General features: G+C 37.3%; 1 protein-coding gene across 1 annotated transcript in view; it reads left to right on the top strand.

Moving 5' to 3' along the window:
• The first annotated feature begins 870 nt into the window (after nt 1-870).
• The window catches only part of zbtb7c (zinc finger and BTB domain containing 7C), a 75,187-nt gene continuing 55,569 nt past the window's right edge, over nt 871-20,488 (top strand). Inside the window, exon 1 of the mRNA XM_066712258.1 lies at nt 871-1,208. The gene's annotated coding sequence lies outside the window, so the exon portion shown is untranslated. The remainder of the gene's footprint in view (nt 1,209-20,488) is intronic.

The following is a 20,488-nucleotide window of genomic DNA, read 5'->3' as shown; positions in this document are numbered from 1 at the left end:
GTAATCTTTTGCTAGATTGTATTCTCAAATCAGACATGTATGCCCCGTTTGCAGTGGCGGACGGTTAATCCAGTGGAACCGAGGCATTATTACTCTTGTAAATGGAAACGCGATGCCATGTCGTCATTCACAAATCATTGCATTTTTATGTTCATAATTGTCACACATTCGCTTTCAGGACAGTTCCTCCCATTTCTCTTACCTTATTGTGTGGAAAGTAATACTACAGGCACCACAGACCTTACAGAAAAAGCCCGATCTTCGCCAATTTGGGCTGTGACTGACCCACTTGTGTGACGTCGCTGCTGTGATTGGCTGCGGGGAGAGCGTTCACCACGCGGCCGTTTCAATAGAAAACACGTCGCGTTCGTGCTGCGCAGATTTCGGCGGGTCTGCGAGTGTCTGCGCGGCTCCACCAATGGGAGCGGCGGGATTCTGAAGCTCTGCGCAGACCTGCGGGCATCTGCGCCACACGAACGCAGGCGACCGTACCGCTGTTTCGGTGAAGGTGTACCTGCTGCTCTCAACGCTGATTGGCTGAAGTGCTCTATCCCCGCCTCCTCTGGCCCCTGCCATTGGTACTTGTTGCAAAGTGACAGAGAAGGGAGAAATACAAACACAATGCTGTGAGAGTTCAGGACATGTGCGTATTAATTAAATATCCCATAATAATCGATCTCTTGTAGGCACGTTTACAACAAACCTTGAACAGCATTGCAGCCGCACTCCAAAATAAATAAATAACATTTTCACAATTGCAAAACACGGCAATATTAATAATAAGGCGTAGAAACAGTTTTTACATCCCTTAGATGAAGTTAAAGTGTTGCGAGTTGGCAGTTCCTGTACACATAACGAGTGCATTGTAACCACTTTGTTATGCGAACGACTGAATGTGCTGCCGGTGCCAAGACGGCGGAGGAGTGAGTGGCCTAGCTCTCAGATAAACCAGAAATATATCTTCAATGTACAGTCTGAGGGTGGGCGAGGTCCCCCGCAACTGCGCCGCGAATATTTTAAATATGACTGTAATAAAATAATACTGAGGCGAGCAGGGAGGGTGCACACATCCGGGCCCTTGCCTCTGGGCTCACAGTGTGATTGTGACACGGCGTGCAACTGGCACAGAGCAGATGAAGTGATATGAAGTGATATGAAGTGAGTGATGCCCAGCAGTGCAGGCAGAGCAGCGCGCTCCTCCGGCTGAAGTAAGTACCGCTAGGGTTTGACTTGTGCATGCAGCCCGCCAGGAGGCTTTGGGAGATGTCACTTTTTGGTTTGGCATGGGTTCGACTGAGTGCTATGTGATTATATAGGTCGCCTTCTTGTTGCGCAGAGTCCGGTAGTTCTGCACAGATCTGGAGAATCCCACCGCTCCCATTGGTGCAGCCGCGCAGATCGGCGCAGAACTGCGGACATCTGCCGCTATCGCCCCACCTGAACGGTAGAATAGCAAGAGTTGCATCCCAGCAAGTGCACGGTCTGGGTTGGTGCAATGCTTTTCTGGCTAGCAAGTCTAGGTTGATTTATCATAGTACAGGGGGAAGCTAATAAAGTTTAAACGGCATGCATTACTGTTAAATACATTTGAACAAATCGATCCTCTTCTTTGTTACACTGTTTAATATATTCACGTTTTTGTAGGATGTGCAAACATTAGTTTAATGTCGATTTGGATGGAATTGTTTCGGAGTGTGTAGGTAGGTGAGTGAGATTAGAGGCAGAAAAGTGGGTGTGAAGCACAGTGGCTGCTCAGCAGTGGTGGAGAGTGCTTTTACATTGTGTATGTGCCTTGGAGAGTGAGTGGGCTGACAGCACAAACTAGAAGAGCAAGAGGGTGGGGGGGCAGGGGATGCATTGCGTAATCCCAAACGTTTTGCAATGCATTCACCATTTCCTTATTGCTATTTATTTTAATTCAAACTGTGATATGTTTGAAACAAAACTGTATATATAAATAATGCTGGTGAAAGTTGACATGGTGGAGTTGGATTGTTGAAGTGAAATTCAGGTTAGAGTGTTCCCTGATCACAATGTGATTTTACCTTTATTTTTGTATCCCTGAACTCATCCATAGTGTATAAATGTAATGAAATCTTAAAATGTCTGATACATGCAAGGATACTTCACTTTGTTGTTAAATAAATATTGTGCCACTCATTCTGCAATGAAAGCAATTAATAAGCAATCTAATAAACACTGTCACATTGGCAAGAACAAAATAAAATATGCACTGACCATAAACTGATTAATGACACACATGCTCTTCTTAGTTTTAAAGCTTTCCAGAAAAGCAGTATTGCCATCACAGATACATTTGAAAGATTTTGAAGATGCAACAACAACAAAAAATACTTATATTTACATTATATGCTTTTGAATGTTATACTGTGCTTAAGTGTCTCAGTTAGCACAGTTGAATTAATAATTGTAATTGCATTGCTGCAGTGCATACAGAACTTGGTAAAGTGATTGTGCCTCATACACAATAGGCTACAATTTTAACCTTGATAGTATCCTCAGTTATTGATTTAGACCTGATTAAGAACTCAAATAATGCTAATAAAACTGAAGGTGACACACACACTGAGTAAATCAGAGACACTGACAAACACTAATACACACAAATCAGTGATGTACTGGTAAAAGTAGCAGGTATACTGTTTGGGTCAAATAGGAGGCAACAGCAGTTTTGTCGTATATGGCAATAAACTGTAGTGTGGTGTGGTAAAAACACAGTCAAATGTTGTGTGGTGTATCATGGGAAATATATGGGAAACTGTTGTGTACCATGGATCAATCTGATATGTTTTTCCTCTTTCCCTTATTTAATTTTGGCAGCAAACTTGCAATAATAATAAAACAATCTTTATTCAAAATAGGTTAAATACTGTTGGCAGTTTGGTGACTCATTTTGAAGGTATTGCTGACAGTATTAGATGTTAATGTCATGAGATGATAGTATTGTGGATCTGACAATTCACCAGAGCTGCCATGAGATCTGCAAATCAACTACATTTCCTTCATCATGTGCTTTGACCTGTGTTGCAGTTCTTGTACATGGAGTCCCCCTAGTGGTAGCTTAATATTCTAGCAATAAAAAGCCCTTGGGGGCTCCTTGAAACAATTCAGCTGTGTTGGAGCAGCAGTTGTGAAGGTAGGCGAGTTGGAAGGAGGATGTGGGAGGGGTGCAAAGAAGACAGATGAACTGAAGGAGGAAGTCTTTGGTTTGTTCATATAGGATATTGGGCAGGATGGAGAATGTGTCAGGTACGAGAAAGGGAAAGGGTGTGAGAACTGTCCTCGCTGAAAGTCAACTTCAGTGATGAAAACGCTCATTCCTTTATAACATTTTTTTCTCTCTCACTCACTGTATTTGCCTTGTTTCCTGCAGACTATAAATTGTCAAACTTAAAAGTGCACTGTAATACACTTTGTTCACTTGCACTACAGCCAGAGTCTAATATTATGATACATCTATCTATCTATCTATCTATCTATCTATCTATCACGTTGATTGCAGCCTAATTATACTTTCAGTTTTTGCAAACTCAGATCCTATTTGTGCTTGGTTATGTTATGGATACTTGCACACTTTAATAAATTGTAGTGTAAGTATTCAAGGAAGCAAGATCATTTACATCTGCAGATATATGGTTTTGAGTGTCTTGTTATGCTTGTTGAGATGATGTTATATATTTTTGGGACATAGTGTGGACTTTATTAGGACCTTCAGCTTTGGTTTTGTACCTCAAATGTTTTGATTTATAGCATTGATTTCAAAGCTTTAGATTCCAGAGCATTATATGTTCTCCCCATGTTCCTATAATGAAAGTTGAAAAGTGCAGGGAACTAGAAAAGTGTTTATCTATCACTCACATATTGAAAATGATCAACAATTTGTGTACAGCTGCAAGAAAATAAAATGCAAAAGTTGTTAGTCTTTTACTTGAGTAAATAACATTAAATGAAAGAGAAAAATAATACATTTTTAAACATCTTTGTTTGTCTGAAACCCAGTCAGTTTTATTTGCAGTTTCATTAAATAAACATTTTTTCTTTATTGTGAAACATTACATAGTGAGATTATCTATCATGCTTAGTTGACTGTAAGCAGATGGTATAATGTATTACTGATTTCATCCTTATTCAACTAAGACCTCTTTAAGTTTATTGCTACCTGGATTCCTACAGACTGGTCACCAGATCGTGGATAATGGTGCCAAGTTTAGAATAAAATTAGTCAGTATTTTAGAAGAAAGTCTTAAATAAACAAAAGCACCTCCAGTGAGTGGGCACTGCCATCTGGGAACACTTAAGTAAAACAGCGACATTACCTCAGTACCACCTAGTTTGTTAAGTATAGAAGAGACTGGTTAGCATTTTAAATAGTTAAGAAATTATTTATGCATTAAAGAGAAATATAATAAACCATGTTTAATGTTTTACGGCTTAACGGATCATTAGTTATTAGACATGATTGTTTAAAAGCATCCATGTGTGACAAGATCAAAAGGGACAGTCCAAGCAAAGTGTGTATTAAATATATAGACCCATTATTTTCTGCAAAACAATGTGAAAGTCTTATGACTAACCACTCCCCGCCAAAAAAATATATATATTACTTGTTTCAATGCTCCAATATGCCTTGACATATCCTATTTAGATTGCTTATAGTGAGTCTGATTTAAAAATACAGGGTATTAAATAAGTTTGCAAACATCCTCTACTTGCAAGGTCTTGCAAGGCAGAGACAAACTGGGTTCTGTTTCCATGGCTATTTTAAATTAATCTCATGGGGGGGTCGTCTTATAGTTTGAAATGTGCTGTGCATTTATACAGTGGCATATTCTACCTCATGTAGAAAGGATAATTATAATAATGAACATAGTATTCTTGGTCATTTCTTTTTAAAAAACGATGAATTTTTGTTTATGGGTAACTGAATCTTAGAGAGTTATCACCTTAGTTAGAGAGCACAGATTTTTGGTTATACAATAAAACAGAAACAAAATAAAAATATGAATGAAGACAGCATAATTTACTTGTTTAAAGTTGGTTCTTATTTTCCAATCTAACACTGTGATGCCCCAACTAGCTTTCAAATATGACCCCCATGAAAGGAAGAGAAAGATTGAATCAAGTAGCCAAAGCGAGTCAGCTGAGCTGTTCCAGGTGACTATACATTTTGAAGGATTTTTTTCTGTTGTGCCAGTTTGCAATAAATTTTGATCCTTGCAGACTAGCAGTTAATTCTCTTTTTTATCTTGGTGGTCCAAGGCTACAACAGTACAGGGAAACCTATTAAAAACTAATAATAAACATCTCACCTTGGTTTGATTAGACAGCAGTAAATTCCTCAAGGATGTCTTTGGGAGCACAAACTACCCGGGTTGCACAGTTTTTAAAAATGACCCCAGGGCTTTGGTGTGCAATGAATTTATGCATTTGTCCACCACTTACATTTTGAAGGCAGTACATACACATGAAATCAGTTAACACGCTGGATATCTTTCTTACATCAGAAAAAGTCTGGTTTGTGTTGAGTGCAGTATATTGTATGTGTTGGCTGAAGGGTATCAATGCAGACTTTTTCGAAAATAAGTTTCAGAAAAAGATGGACACAATTGGAAACCAATTATCAAAGGCTAAATCATAAAAATACTTTGTCGTTTAATAGGACTGCTAAGTTTGGTTGTCCCCAGTTTGGAAAGCCTAATTCATTATTTCTATACAAGACAGCGATGAAGATTAATTTAGGATCTGTGTCACTGGATCTCGCTGCCACAGTTCTTCCCTAGACTAAGTATGACTGGGACATGTGAAATGGGTCATTTTGTGAAGGGTGTCAGACACATGTAAGCTGGAACAGGAAGCTGCTAATTTTAGCTGAATTAAATGCTGCAGTATATACATACGGAATGAGTCAGAGAAAGTGATCACTCAGATCAGTGGAAAGCTCAAATGCAGATCCTCTCTGTATAGACTGTATAGAAAACGTGATCAATTTGATTTGGAGAGTTCAATTAAACACACATTTAATTTGTCACCTGAGGCATTCAGAGCTGAAAGACGTTTAACAATTTAAATCACTGGATCTCCTACTTACCACATTTTTTAATTGTATTTTTGTTTGTTTTAATCAAAGTAGAATATAAATATTTAATTACGGTTTAATACGGTTGGAACATTCCTGTCCAAATAATACCCTTCATTTTGATTTCAGGATTTTTTCAATTCCTGACATGTTTTTAATGTCGCACTTCAAAAGCTAAAATATATGTCTTTTTAAAGTTTTCTTCCTGTGGAAAAGCTCTACAGCAGTATGAAAGGGGCACAGTTGGTGGTCATTGTAGTGAGTAATGCGATTGAGTCATGAAGTTTTTTCATACGTCTGTCATAGGACCAAAACAGACTGGCTTGCAGGCCGCAGGTGTCAAATAGTGCACTGACGAAGAGTGAACATCTTTTAGCACCCAAGTAGGCCTGAAATCTCAAAGGAAGCCACACAATCCCACAATCTGAGACTTGAAAATTGAGATTAACCTACTATCTAAAGAGGGCTTTGTAGCAGTCGTATAAGAATAGGGAGACCACAAGTGCAGGCCAATATTTTTTCAAGATGTTATATTTTCCTACCGTTCGTTAAAATGGAACGGATTATAATTTGTTAAGTGCCATTTCTTTCCGCTGATATTTTCACTAGTTGTTTTAGAGTCATCTATGTAGCCTTTTTAACTGTGCCTCTGATAATTTCTGTCGCCGCTGCCTTACTTGAGCCACACAGAAAAGGCGAAGAGGGAGGGAGTCTTCCAGTGCATTAACAGTGTTGAGCACAGCATCAAAGAGCAGAGGTCTGAGGTCATTTCCTGCACTATTCTCCACTGATTGGCTATATTTGGAGTGTGTGTGTGTGTGTGTGTGTGTGTGTGTGTGTGTATGGGTATCCAAAACAACATAAAACAAGCCTTCCTGGATCTGTTCAGTACATCTCAGGCCAAACAACATCCCACAGAAATCTAAGACTTATGGTTTTCTGGCTAATGTTTAATTAAACCTTCCCTTCATACATTAGCGGGTACAGTATAATATCCCATTTGGTTACTCTCTTTAGACTGGTTAAGCCTCGGTGAAAGTACCCACTGTAATCATCCAGTGTATGTTTATAAATATGTATGTGTGTATGTTTGCTTCCGTATATGTGGGTTCAATTAATTATCTGAGACTCCAACAGTCGACCTTTGCGTGAAAATAGCTGATTATGGCCTTTGATATCATTTGTGTGAAGGCTGCTAATTCAACATACCTCAGAGAATATATTCGATTTTTTTTCTTTTTCTTTTTCTTTGCAATATCGAGCTTTTTGATCCGGTGCTTTTGTTTTTCCATCGCTCTGTTCTGTTTCAAATCCTGGAATCCCTAGAAACTGAATTTAATCTGGAATTGGACGGGCTGCCTGGAGCACTAGGGCTTGCTTGTGAACTGCTATACCTGTCTCGTTTCAGCCCACACAAAGTGGAAGGATGTGAGATTATTTTACCACCCTACTAAAGAAACACCAAACCGAGCTAATCAACTCTTCCCAGGAGGCCGCAAAAAGATAATGGTGAGTCAAGGAAGCTGCGATTTCTTGTTGTTAGTGCTAACGTTTGTTTCTTTTGTACTGTACAATTTGAGAATCAGCAGTTGTTAAGGGAATTGACTCTCATGGCATCATGGGAACTGTACTTTCATACTACACTTATTTTAGTGTCCATGGCTCTCCTTTGGGCAGTGAGAATGTACCTTCTGCAAAAGTTAGAAAGCAGATGTTTTTTTCCCCCTAGTGGTGTTAAATACTATTGTTGCTTAATATAATAACAATACAAAACTTGCAAATTAAGTGGAATACTACTAAAGCAATAAAATAATATTAACCAAATATAATACATGTATAAAAATATAGAGAAAGAAGTGAGGATATTCACTGAGATCTGAGACCTGCACTTCACCACCTGAATTAAAGTTTAAAATTTATACTTCACTTTTTTTCTAAATTGTATCATCTAAGGTGACTTTTAATGAACCAAGTCGAGTTGCTTTATTTGTCATTTGTATGTGTTAACATCTTAATATATATTAAAAAAACTCTGCATTGAAATAAATAAATAAATAGATACATAAATTAGCATGTAAACAATCAAATAAATAAATACATACATACATACATACATACATACATACATACATACATACATTTTTATATCTACAATAAAACACTTTTATAGTTCCAAGTACTGAGGGCTTCTTATGATAATATTCTAAAAGTTCTGTGTTCGGTGGAAGTTGTCATGTACTATATCAGACATTTGCACCAAACAGGGCAGTCATTAAATCAGCTTTGTATTAATCGCCTACAGATTTTACATGGGTGTCAGATTCGCTAAGTGCCTCAGCCCTATTTGAAATAGGCCACAACTTTGACAGGTGTTTGTGTATCCTATGTTGTTAAAAGGGCCTCCACCCAACAACACCGCTCGAGGTATTGGTGGGAAAGTACAGAGTAGGTGGGAATTAACAGCTGAATGAAGTCAGAGATTTCTCTGCTAGTGGATCTAAATGCCCTTCCTTAAACATAATCAGCTGTGTTTTTGTTTTGTTCGGTTAGTCGCATGTATGTGTCCTTGTTTAATTCAGTTTTCAGAAATATATCTAGTGTTATTTATCCTTTTGGTTGGCATCCTGTATGCCTGTTTCACACACACACACACACACACACACACACACACACACACACACACACACACAGATATATGAGGGAAGAGTGTGGAAATGAAAGTGAGCAGAGAATGTTGTGTATAATGTGCAAACGTTTGCATTCAGCAGCATTACTATGGTGTTTACAGAGGAGCCAGTAACACAGTCGATTGAGCTGAATGCAATTTTGTAAACAGGAGGGCATGGCAGTGTGTACCCAAGCTGCTCTTGGCATTTTGATGGAGTGCGAGAGGTTGCTGATGGCATAGCGCAAAGCCCATTTCCTATGATTCACAATTATGCCTTTAGCCAATGAACGTATAATTAGCGTGTTCAAGCAAAAAGCCTCTCAGTTGCCTAACTTTTATATTTATATACATATAAAAGCAATCTTTCCTTTTTTTCTCTTGCCTTGCCCTTAGCTCAGCCTGACCCCGGTTGATTTCTACTCGCAACCTGCAATTGTATTCAGAGCCAAATATAGGAGCTGGAATGCTAGGGTGGGCTGCGTGTGTGTCACACAACAAAGCTTTACACTAGGGTGTTGCCTGGTTTTTAACATCCTCCCCCATAACCGCCTATGGTGTTTGCATGGAGACGTAGCGATTGTGCACAGTCCAGCTCCCCACCCTCTACTTCAGACCAGATTTTGCCTCCTTAAAAAAAAAACACCCTGATTTAGAGGTTTCTAGCCCTCAGCCCAATGCAGAATCACTGCACGCCTTGACGTTTAGAGCTTCAGGCGGAGAAGGACAAATGCGTTAAAGCGCCGTCTTTCTATCAGCAGCTAGCTGCCCTGCCAGTTACACTGTATCCTTATGGTCGAGTCAAAGGAATGTTTTTCCATTACACGGCTTCAGCCTTTTTTAAGCATGTTTAAATTATATGACATTATGTATTAAATTATACTTGATGCAGAAATACCCCCAACTGAGTCTACTGAATGGATTTAGATGATTGCTTCAATATGCCATTTTACTAAAACTACAGCCCTACACTTAAATATTAACAAATAACTATTCTTCAACTAATTGCAAATTGTCTTATTTACTTGTGCATTACAGAAGATCATAGAAATGCTGTCTGTTTTGGCATTTTACTAAATATTCTTCAATATGCTTCAATATTTTTCCATAGTTGTATTTACTTACTTCATCCTCTGCTGACTTGTTATCTCTTTTCCCAATCCAGATATCAATCATTGGCTAACACTAACACAGCAAAGAGAACACATAAAGGTTTACTAGAATTACATTCTTGATTGAATGTTAATTATAAACCTTTATGGTTATACAAATAAAATATTTTTACTTTTAAGTATTTTGTTATTTCACACCAGAACCTTTTGTATTTTAATTTTGAAAATAATAAAATAAAATAAGTAATAATACAATAATAACATTGCATCAAATTGATTAAACTTCTAAGTGTCAGAGATACATTTATTAATGAGTCAATTCATATAAAATGTTGCTAATAATACGTTTGTAATTGTCAGCTAGTATTCCTTAACTTTGAGTGGATTCAAACATTGTAAAGCATGTATCCCCCATCTGACAGTCTGAAGGACATAAACAGAAGCTTGTGTGTTGTATATGTCTTGTTTTCAGATGCTTTTTAAATATTTTCTTAGGTCTGTATGTCAGACATGTAATGATAGTGTACATTTTGGAAAGACCTTGTTTTTGCCCAGTTCTGTTTATTTAAATGATGAGCTACTTTAAACTGAGAATCACTCAAATTTGCAGAGAATTGGAATTGGAATTAATTAATCTATATAGTCAGATTATGACTATTATTTATATGTTTATTTATTTACCCTGATCTGTCATTTATTTTATTTATCTTAATTCACTTCATACTAACACCAAAATACTTTGTATGGTGTTTACACTTGAAAATAATACAGCCAATAAATGGTACAACAAGCTTTTACCAAGAGGTGGGATCTTGTAGAGTGACCAACCAGTCACCGTTGTGTGAGTCCAGTGTGTGGCGCTTATTAAAAATACTGACGTGTAGCTCAAGCCATGACATGGGGCAGTGAGACAGAATTAATAAAAAATCTTCAAGGACACCTGGCAGAGGGTCCTGTATGCATCTGTAAAATGGAAGCCTCCATCTTCACTGAGAAAACTGATCATTCCTGTTGGAGGAAGGTGTCATTGTGTCAGACAAAATCCAAACAAATCATTAACACCAATGGATTTAAAAGTTTTTTATTTACTTAGTTTAGCTTTCCAAAATGTTCATACAATTGAAGCCATTGATGAGCTGTCCGTCACATTTCGTTTTGTCTCCATTGGATGAAAGTATAAACACTGACCAGTTTTAATAAAACGAATGATTTGCATTGTCAATTCATGGCATGTTCATAATGTTGGACATTAAATTCATGATTTAAAAACAAACAGCCTTTTTGTAGCAAAGTGCAAATGTGAGCATGTGTCTTTAAGGTGGAGAAATGTAAATGTGGATGATTATAGTTTACGACAGACAGTGCCCAAACTTTGCTGACCACAAAGGCTAACTTGAATTACGGAGGTCAGACAAGTGTTCTGTTAATGGTTATACGCACTTTCACCAAGACAAGGAGTTGCTCTGCCTTGGAATGAAACACATATGGCCCGCAGCGTACCCCTTTCAGCCTGAAATAGGTTCTTAAAAAATACAAAAAATAATTGAAGGACAGCTAAACCATACTACTTACTTGACTACATGAAATATGCATTATGTGCTACTTCTTGTTTTAATTAAAAGCAGTGCTACCAAAAAATAGCTTGTTCCCACTTTCTGTATGTGTTTTAATGTCTGGAACTGCTTGAGCTTGATCATATATATTTGCATCTATCGTTGTTTGTCATTTGCATCCCTCGTTTCTGTCTGTTATTGGCGGCACATTACAGGTGGACTAAAATATCTGATTCATTACTTCTGTTTTTGGAATGCGTTGAGGTGGCGTTGGGCCTCCTTCCATTCACTCGCTGGGAGGACTTTCAGCAAAACAAAATATATTTGCTCAATGAAACCTCTCCAAGTGAAACAATTCCATAACAGCGAGTTTTTTTTGGTCCCCCACCACTTCTTCCGAGGTAGAAAACGATGGTTGTCAGGATGGCAGAGAGCCCCGAGTCAGCGGGGAGAAGGAACAGTGAGGATATCACTGGCACTGTGGCAGAAATAAGTGGCGAGACAGGGGAGGCTTTCTGTTTAGACAAGGAAGGCTGTTGCCTGCAGGTGTCTGAGTCCCTGAATTTCATCACCTGGCAAGCCCTCAGAAGCTGTTCGGGGATGACAGATTCAGGCTAGGTGTTAGACGCTGCCCACTGGCTTTAATTATCACATAAGCCATAGTGTCTTCTGTCATAGCTGTGGCTGGATGTGTCCTGAGAGTGATGATTCCTCTGTCCTGGTTGGCAGAGAGAACAAAAAGATTCAGGACTCTGCAAAGGCATTCATTTATGTATTTTTTAAAAGTGAGATGCTTCCAAATGGTAAACTGGTAAAAGTTTTTGGATGGACATATGAATTCTTTAGTGACTGACAGATACGGGTCCATATATATATTGTGCCCCTGTAGTAAAGTACTTGTTACTGTTGGAAGGTCTAGTTGTGAGACATGCTGTCATCATCATGGCAATACTAACCAATGACACTGCATAATTTGTGTATTGATTTATTTGGCAACACCCCCCACCACCAGTTTTGGTTTTGGTTTAGGTTATTTGATGATGAACATAATCCAACGAGTTATTATAATGAGCAGCACACAAATTGTGCAGCCTGTGGTTTCAGTGGTGTTCATTCTAACACATTCATATCAGACTCCAAAATAATAGAAATTAGTTTGAAAGATAGTTAACTTGATGGATATAACTTTTTAAATGCATATCTGGAGAACTCAAGGGCTTATAGAAGTGGAGGTTTCACAGCATTCTAGCTTTGAAATTGCTGGCAATTATTAGCAATTTCCAGAACTAAATAAAAAACAAAACAAAAGCATGCATGCAAATAAAAGTTAACCTCTGCAAAGGTTTAATTTGAAATCCAAATTCAGATTAATTCATACATTGTTGCACTTTTTCTTTTTTTAGCAAAATCTCTTCTATGCACCTGATTGTTGAGACATTATCTCCACTGTTCACTGATTGATTTCAAATGAAGAAATGGGTGAAAAAAATACATTTCACTGTTCGGTTTCCCACAACTCCTCAGGAAGTATTCGGATGAGGTTATGGAAAGTTACATGCGGACCAAAAAAAAAACTTCAATCAGTTCGTCCACCTCATATAACCTTATGTATCCCTTTTGGCATATCATCAGTCTCTGTGAAACTTAACACCAGGAAGTCTGAAGGAAGCAGTTGTGTTTCACTGCAGAGATAACTCTGATGGACTTTCCCTCCATGCCTTATCTAAGGTATGAAGCCTATATACTTCCCACTAAAAATGTAATGTTGTAAGAACTGTACAATAAAAATGGAAAGTTCCTTTTTTTACTTTATTGTTCATATTGCAAAATAAGCTAAGTGTAAATGGGAGATCTAATAATACTTGACATCACACAGTTTAGAGTGGTAACATAATTGTGCATTAGTATTAATAACTAATAATTTGTATTAATTGCCATTTTCTAATTAACTGAACACATGATCATACACTATCTGGAGATAACATTGTTGTATAACATTATAATGGATATGTTTTTATTTTTTTAGAAATAGATGTCAATAATTGGAGGTGTTTTTGTTTTCTTTCGTTTTTATAGGGTATCCTGCAGTGTACATTGCATATCTGCAAAAGGAAATCGGTTATGAAAGTGCTTATTAAATACCACAGATTACAACTGTTTCCTGTTCACAAACCACTGAAAAAGAGAATGCCCTTTATAATTTAAAAAATTGCTGGTTACAGATTCCCCTCAGAAAAGGGACTAATAAATATTCTCAGCTGGCTACAAAGAATAAAACTATGCTTTTGACTCCACAAAGGAAATAAATTAAAGTATTGAAACAAAAGAGAATAAATAGAAGGAAAGCTAACCAATGATGTTGACAGCATTCTGGGTCATGTCACTTCTACACGATTGTGTAAAATTAGATTTTTAATCTAAAATTGTACCACAATTTTAATATTTTACAGGTATAATATAATTATATTTTATAATACTCCAGCTGAGACACCTGTACCTGCATATTAAAAATCAATAAATCTGAGTTTCAAAATATGAGAAATTACACAAGCAAGTAGGATAAAAAGGCTTCTTATATATGACTAATACATTAGTGATCATGTTGCAAGTTTAATTGAAAAATATGCATTTAATAAGAAGTTATGATACATTTTCTAAGAAACATTAAATATTAATGATGTCATCCCAGGGATAAGATAGATCAGCTACACCATAGGTATTACTGCAGGCCAGCAGGAAAACAGCTAGCACAAGAAGCTTGAGAAACTGCGATGAAGATGTCACCTGCTGACTAGAATCATGCAACAATATTACACAAGTAGTCCACAGAAGTGAAGAATTCATTTTAAAACCATAACCATGAGGTTTCTTGTTATTAATGGTGAAGGAGGCAGCTTTTACCGGAAATAACAATGGCTTGCAGAAAGCAGGTGGGCTAATAGACATGTCAGTGACTCAATCTAGTTAGAAGTTTTCTGATTGAGACACATTGATTTCGATGTATATCTTCCTGTCAGACTTTCCATGATTGAGATTTGATCTTTTCTTCAGGAAGGCCAGTTAATTCAAAGTTAAGCAGCTGCTCTTCAGTTTGACGTTTCTTACAGCAAATATCATATTTAATTCAACAGATCAAATATGAAATACTTATTTATTTATTTTCCTGTGGAATAGGTATGGTCACCCACTGAGAAGTAATAACATCAGGAAGATACATTTTGTATTAAAAAAAGAATAGAAAATGAAATAATATAAAATTGCCTCATCCATTGCCGAATAATGAGAGTATGTACCATTACTGATTCGCAATCAGTAGAGAATACCTTAACACTAGTTTGCCAAAAGACAAAAGGAAAACTCACTAGTGCATTTATAATTGCATGGGCATAATTAACATTTCTTACCTAATTAGTTCCCATTGCCATTGTTAATGTAGGTGGCATAAAACTGGTGTGTTTGAGACATTGCTTCATTACAATCCCTCAGCCCTTGTTGGTATCAAGGTTTTTTATTTCAGTATGTTCATATAACAGGATGAGAAGACGCATTTACTGAGGTTTCAGCCCACAGCCTTCTGGATGTACACTCAGTGTTGCTTCATGATTAGTCTCAGGAGTACAAGTGCATTCAATGACAGTTGCAAGGTCTTTTTTCTTGCTTCGATTTTGTGTTCCGTAATAAACAGGTTACTGTGTTTTCTTTGTAATTATAATGGCAAAAAGGGTCAAACCAGGCCATATATCTTAATTCATATTAATATGATTTTCTTAAGGGGAGGTAAAGAAGCAACTTGGAAATGTAGGCCAAGCATGTGTGTTGACTTGTACTGTGTGATATATGGGATTGGAAATGAAACCCTCTTTGGTTCAACAAAACATGACGGAGGTGGACCTCCTGTTATTTATTGCCAGGCTGTTTTTGTATTCTTGGGCTAGAGTAGCTGTAATTATAAAGTATTCCCACACACACAAACAAACATTAAATTGGCAACCCCCACCCCACTCCCCTGCCCACAGCTTCCATGAGAAATGATGTGATGTTTTATTTAAAACCTACTTTTCAGTGCGACATTAAAAAAATAAACAAATAGCCCGTTCCAGTAAATGTTAATGTATCACATTTTCTGTGTATCTGCAGGAAAGCTAGCTTGGTAAAAAAAAAAAAAAAAAAAAAAAAACTAAATATATCAAACCAGCATGTTTCTTAATGACCAGATGTGCATTAAGATATTACTTATTTAGAATAATGTAGAAAAAAACATAGTGGGGTCTTTCATAGTGCTTACATGGAGTTACATTGGAGTACATGTCAGCACATTAACCAATACAAGTACAAATCTCTCTCTATCTCTCTATGTGTATTAGAATGAAACTTGTTTGAGATGAGTGGGGAAACCCAGACAGCGTAACAGAGAAACCTACAGACACCAACACTGTTTTTTCGAAAGTCTAAATCTAAATGGCAGCTTTGGTTCTTCTCAGGTTACAGTACGTTTATGAAGAACAGACACGAAACCACTAAAGTTCATTCAGGTCCCTTTGTTTTTCCTCAAGCCCTCTTGAATCTGGAGCAAAGTTCATAAAGAGTCAGAAATAAGCTGCAAGAAATACAAAACCGTAACATAAAAAAAAAAAATACAACAATCAAAGTTGCAAAAGTTAATTAAAATGCACCCCAACAAGTACTGATTACGCTATAGTGACCGATCCTTTAAATACGTATTACTGGCATGCACATTGATCAAATTAGCAGATTTGTAAAAAGGAAACAGTTGTGGCCATTCAGTGCCCTTCGTTCCTGACACAAAGAGGTCATCTGATAAAGCCACTGTGTCTCTGCTATCAGTTGTCTGTCTTCCATGGAAACACAGCAGTAGTGGCCAATGAATGTAGACAGAGTCAATCTGACTGAAAATGACCTTGAAGTATCTCCCACTTATATCATGAATCTTCTATGCACAGCATTAACAACCCCATCAGATTACATTTTCACATGAACAGAAGGCACTTATATCTATGAAATGCTTCCAATGTACCAATTCTATCTTTTTTGTGTGCTCTTCAAGCAGTAAAACCTGAATTTGTCTGTCCCTATGATATATTTTCTCTCATTTTAAAACAATGAACATGTTCCATGGATCATGAGCTTCACAGACATTGCGTTGTTCACCCCAGACTTCATTCCCAAGAAACTAACCATACCACTTATAGATGTTTTAAATGTTAGCGATTTCTGTTTTTGATTCGATGCCGTCTTGCTGTAATTTATAAAATCAGGATTCATATTTGTGACTTTCATTCATCTGAATCCATTTTTATTGTTCATTTTAAAGGTATTGTTCCCACAAGGGGCAGTATTTATGAAATATGTGTGAGGGATTGAATTAGATTGAGTCAAGATTGAGTTTAGATTGAGTTGGTTTCATTCATATACTTTTCTGTGCTGTGATAAACACTACACAATTTTTTGATTATCATTTGTGACGTGCTGTATATGACAGCTAATCTGTAATATTAAAGAGGAACTACTGTGGTTCCTAAAATTATGGTTTTATGTGTCTTTGCATGTTGCAATTAGTGTATATGTTTTTCCAGTTCGATTCTATCATATAAACCACAACTGCTGCTAGAAAGACAAATATGGTACTTCTGTTGTTTTTCCACTTACAGGAAGTTATGACAGGACACATCCTGAAACAAACTGGAAGAATATGATAGACCTAACTATTGATTATAAATAAAATATTAGGCACCACACTATTTTCCCTTTAAGGGCTGGTGTCCCTGTGACTTTCCTCTAAATAGATATCTCTGTGACAATGGAGTACAACCCAGGCAAATATCACTGGCCTATTATTTACAGAGCATTATACTTCTATTTACTCAAGATGTTTCCCTGCCCCTGTCTCATATCTTGCACTATAAAGCTATATTAATAAACAGGGTGGTACATTAGTAGAGCATTAAAATACAAGGTGTGCATGTAATCCACATCAGGAACATGAACATTTAAATATTTATTAAAGGGGCAGACGAAACCATGGTTGGTGATTGTCACACCTTTGTGCTCCACTTGGGAGAGAAGTACATCAGTATATTTAAAAATCTACAGCCTAGTAGATTTCAAATTAGTTACAACATGTTGCAGGGTGTTCTGATTGAGTTTTCTAATTGATCAAATATAACCTACAAAACTGGCACCAAATTTCTGAAATCACAAAATTAATTTGCCCATTATTTTTACTTGATCATTGGACAACCTTTTTTAAAATGTAGTTTCTCTTTATGAGAAATCTATTAATCTACAGTTAGGTCCATAATTATTTGGACAGTGACAGAATTGTCATCATTTTGGCTCTGTACGCCACCACAATGGCTTGTGGCTACTTGAGGGTAGTTACATCCAAATTGGGTGAACGTTGTAGGAATTACACCCATTTTTATATGTGGTCCCCCCAATTTTAAGGGCTCAAAAGTATTTGGACAAACTAACATAATCATGAATTAAATTGTGAGTTTCAATACTTGGTTGCAAATCCTTTGCAGTCAATGACTGCCTGAAGTCTGGACTGATAGACATCACCAGATGCTGGGTTTCTTCCCTGGTGATGCTCTGCTAGGCCTGTAATGCAGCTGTCTTTAGTTCCTGCTTGTTCTTGGGGCGTTTTGCCTTCAGCAAGTGAAATGCTGCTCAATTGGATTCAGGTCAGGTGATTGACTTGGCCATTGCAGAACATTCCACTTCTTCACCTTCAAAAAGTCTTGGGTTGCGTTTGCAGTATGCTTCGGGTCATTGTCCATCTGCACTGTGAAGCGCCGTCCAATGAGTTTTGAAGCATTTGGCTGAATCTGAGCAGATAATATAGCCCTAAACACTTCAGAATTCATCCTGCTGCTTTTGTCAGCAGTCACATCATCAATAAATACAAGGGAATCAGTTCCCTTGGCAGCCATACATGCCCATGCCATAACATGCTTCACAGGTGAGGTGGTATGCTTCAGATCATGAGCAGTTCCTTCCCTTCTCCATACTCTTCTCTTCCCATCATTCTGGTACAAGTTGATCTTTGTCTCCTCTGTCCATAGGATGTTGTTCCAGAACTGTATAGGGTTCTTCAGATTAGAGTTTGCCAAGAAACATCTAGTCTTCCTGTTTTTGGGGCTGACCAATGGTTTACATCTTGTGGTAAACCCTCTGTATTTACTCTGGTGAAGTCTTCTCTTGATTTTTGACTTTGACACAGATATGCCTACCTCCTGGAGGGTGTTCTTGATCTGGCCAACTGTTGTGAAGGGGTTTTTCTTCACCAGGGAAAGAGTTCTTCTGTCATCCACCACAGTTGTTTTCCGTGGTCTTCTGGGCCTTTTGGTGTTCCTGAGCTCACCAGTGCGTTCTTTCTTTTTAAGAATGTAGCAAATAGTTGATTTGGCCACACCTAATGTTTTTGCTCTCTCTATGATTGGTTTGTTTTGATGTCTAAGGCAAACCTGAAGACAAAACACCCCAAGATCAAGCAGGAACTAAAGACAGCTGCAGTACAGGCCTGGCAGAGCATCACCAGGGAAGAAACCCAGCATCTGGTGATGTCAGGTGATGTCTATGGGTTCCAGACTTCAGATAATCATTGACTGCAAAGGATTTGCAACCAAGTATTGAAACTCACAATTTAATTCATGATAATTACTTTTGAGCCCCTAAAATTGGGGGGACCACATATAAAAATGGGTGTAATTCCTACACCGTTCACCCAATTTGGATGTAACTACCCTCAAATTAAAGATGAAAGTCTACACTTAAACAACATCTTGATTTTGTCCTTTCATATCCATTTTGGTGGAATTTTGAGCCATAATTATGACAATTGTGTCACTGTCCAAATATTTATGGACCTAACTATAACAAAATATTTTTGAGGTTCAGTATGCCAACATTAAACACACACACACGCACACACATTATATATATATATATATCTACTGCATCTTTATCTTTATGTGTCTGGAAAGAATGTACAGCAGATGTTCAGAAGAACAGAGCATGGCGATTACATTGCATAGTGTGATAATTTCCTTTTTCTCAGACAACTGGCTAACTCAATGCTGTAGTTTCCCCATACAGAAAACTGTCTTGTTTTCATAAACATCATAGAAACTGCATGAATCAATTCTAATGGTATTATAATAGAATGACCTATCCCCCATTTTCTACAGGAGCTGTAGAACTGAGAAATCAACCTTTCCAAATAATGTTTTTCTTAACAACACATACACACACATATATTTGTTAAAATGCTGCACATACCTTTTATCTCCATACACTTCTGTCTAGTTAAGACTAGTCTTTCAGAGTCTGAATTCCTTCATCTGTCTAATCAAATGGTGACCTATTCATGTGAAACTAAAGACCATTAAACACATCTAGAAATGACTGAGCAACATCTTAATCTGTCTGCCTCTAGAGCCTGAAAATAATCAGTATCACCTTATATGGCATTTGCCCACATTCTACCCACTATGTTATAATAGCTAAATGTCAGAACCCAATATTCATAAGTAGTTGTATGTCATACTTGTGGACGACACAGAGAAGCTTGGGAAAGATGTATGCTTGAAATAACAAAGAAAGATAGAAAAAAAAATAGATGGATCTGAGAATGAACCAAAATATGTGACAAAGTGAAAAAGATTAAATGCCATAAGAACACAAGAGATGAAAAAAATATCTAGAAGATGGCCTTTAATGCAGCAGTGGATCGATATAGACTGATGGTGATGATATACGTATATACAGTTTTTTTTTTTCCAGAGCTGTATATATATATGGAAAGGCAAAGAGACTTTCTTAAGGTATAGATCGCAAAGAGCAGGTTAGAATCTGATCACCTGAGCTGAGTTAATGACGGCTTTAAAGACAACTCTGTTTCATTCCACTGGACTAACAAGCTAAGGAAAATATTAGATTGTCATCTGATTTTTAGATGTATTTGTCAGATCTCCACATTTCTCAGGGGCATTCTTCCTGTCACTGCAAATTATCTTCTAATGGCACATTAAGTGTAAGC

This window comes from Amia ocellicauda, chromosome 8, assembly GCF_036373705.1.
Source record: "Amia ocellicauda isolate fAmiCal2 chromosome 8, fAmiCal2.hap1, whole genome shotgun sequence".
Classification (NCBI taxonomy): Eukaryota; Metazoa; Chordata; class Actinopteri; order Amiiformes; family Amiidae; genus Amia; species Amia ocellicauda.
This window is presented reverse-complemented; position numbering and strand designations above follow the sequence as displayed.